The sequence below is a fragment of the Myotis davidii genome, unplaced genomic scaffold (assembly GCF_000327345.1).
Source record: "Myotis davidii unplaced genomic scaffold, ASM32734v1 scaffold235, whole genome shotgun sequence".
Taxonomy (NCBI): domain Eukaryota; kingdom Metazoa; phylum Chordata; class Mammalia; order Chiroptera; family Vespertilionidae; genus Myotis; species Myotis davidii.
The window spans coordinates 3807228-3809763 of record NW_006287462.1 but is presented as its reverse complement, the minus strand read 5'-3'; positions in this window follow the sequence as shown (position 1 = coordinate 3809763).

Below are 2536 nucleotides of genomic sequence, written 5' to 3'. Positions count from 1 at the left end.
TTTACTAAATGTTTAATGTGTCCCAGGCATTGCTCTAAACTAAGGGTGGAGAATATCTGAGTGAGTTAATAAATGTTTGACCAAATATAGCAAGTTAATTTTTAAGTTGATAATTTTGTATTGCCTGCAAATAATGTTATAAATATCCAAATAGCCCTTGGCAGAAAAAAGGTTCCCCACTCCTGCTCTAAGCGCTGTAACAACTCTCTTAATCTTCCTAACATTTTTACAGATAAAAAAACTGCAATACAGAGTCAGTGCTACAGATATTAAGTAGAAAAGCCAGGACTCAAAGCAAATCTAATTCCAAAACTCACAATCTTTTTTTTTTTATGAATAACATAAAATGCTTTATTTAGTCATTCTTTTAAACATTGAAATATCATATACAACCTGCTTGTTAAATCAGATTTTTTTAAATTCATTGATTAAGGTATTACATATGTGTCCTTAGCTAAATTAACCATATTATTCTTAAGAAGGTAGACAGTTCTAGGCAAATTTAAATTCTCATACCAAGAAAGAAAAGCAAAATACACTTAAATACAATATCCAATATTAAACTGTCACTTGTTGTACTTAAAAATTTTATTGGCATTCAGTTTTTACAGCATCGATATATATATAAAACCCTAATATGCAAACAGACCGAACGGCAGAACAACTGAACAACCAGTCGTTATGATGTGTGCTGACAACCGGGGGTGTACACAAAACATGGCGGGCGTCAGCCCCAGGAGGATGGTGCAGCAGGTGAGTGGGGTTGCCAGACCAAGGCAGGGTGCTGGTCACTGTCATCCAGGCAAGCCTGGTGGTTACCAAAAATTCTCTGCTCCTGCGCACCGTGGTCCCACCTGGTGCTCACACCTGCTGCCAGCGCTGGCCCCACTCGCACCCACTGCTGGTGCCGGAGCCACTGCTCGCACCCACTGCCGGCGCCCGGCAACCGGCCCTGATCGCCCCTCAGGGCTTCTCCACCTCCCCCTGCTCCTGAGGGGTAACTGGGGCAGCAGCTGACACTTGCTCCCGCTGCTGGCACCAGCCCTGCTTGCACCCACTGCTAGCGCTGGCCCTAATCACTCTGCACTGTCAGCAGGTGCGAGCGGGGCTGGTGCCATCAGTGTGTGGGAGCAGCAGAGGCGGGAAGGGGGCTGCCAGCAGACTGGGGACCAGGGACCAAGGCGGGAGGGGCCAGGCGGGGGCACGGAGGATGGGCCAAAACCCGCCCCTGTGCCCACAGCAGCCTCACAGGCCACAGTTCCTTTCAGGTGCATGAATTTGTGCACTAGGCCCCTAGTACATATATAAAAGTCTAAGCAACGGGCCGAACATTCGACCAGCAGCTATGATGCACAATGACCACCAAGGGGGCAGATGCTCAACACAGGAGCTGCCGAGCTACAGTGACTTGGCAGCTGTGGTTTTCGGATGAGGCACCCAGAACCAGAGAGGAGGGAGGCCTATTCCGGAGCTTGTCACCTGAGAACCACCCTCTCACAATCCGGGACCCCTAGGGATGTTTGAGAGCTGGTTTCAGCCCAATCCCCACAGGCCAGGCCGAGGGACCCCACCAATGCATGAATCCGTGCACCAGGCCTCTAGTTTACTTATAAATTACATATTCCTGTGATTTCTTTGGGACTGCCTTCTGAAATTTGAAGTCAGTTTTAACTTTCCTTTGAAACCTAGCTCAAGAACCTCTCTTCATATGCATACCCTCAGAACTCCCTATCTCCCAATCAGGTAAGTCTTTTGGGGCTGTGGTCAATATGTTCAATAACTGCTGATAACATTTACGAAGAAATAAGTATAGTCTATACAGAGGGGTGATATACTAGGGGACCCCAGATGCATCTAAATCTATGCCTGATGGATAGAGATGAAAGTCTTTATAATAGTAAAGTAAAACAAGAAATGCACCCCAGTCAACATTGCTTGGACAGGCTTTAAATTTTTCATTTTTTTACCCAATCTATAAGCTTCCCTTGTTCAACCCACACCCAGAACCCCAAAAGACACACTAATTAAATAAGTTATTAAAAACAAAGATACCAAGCTTCCATATTGTGTCCCCGCATGTGTATGATTATTCTGAGCTGGTCTGCCCAAGACTCCCTGAGTGCCAAGCCTAGTCCCCTGTGCAGCCCACTTCCTCTACAAGATGAAAGAAACTCGTGATCCAAGAGAAACTGGCCAAACTGTAGGCACAAGTGCACACTGGTGAGAAAGGAACTTGTCGTAGAAAGAAGGTAGTTCACAGAACAGCCACAGCAGATGATAAAAAACTTCAGTTCTCATTAAAGAAGATAAGGTAAATAATTTACTCTGGTAAATATGTTCACAAACCAAGGAACAGTGAGCCACTTTAACAACCCTAAAGTTCAGGCATCTCTAGCAGTGAACACTTGCACTATTATAGGCCATGCTGAGACAAAACAGCTGACAGAAGTGCTACCCAGCATCTTAAACTAGCTTTGTGCAGACAATCTGACTAGTTTAAGGAGGCTGGCTGAAGCTCTGCCTAAACAATCTGTGT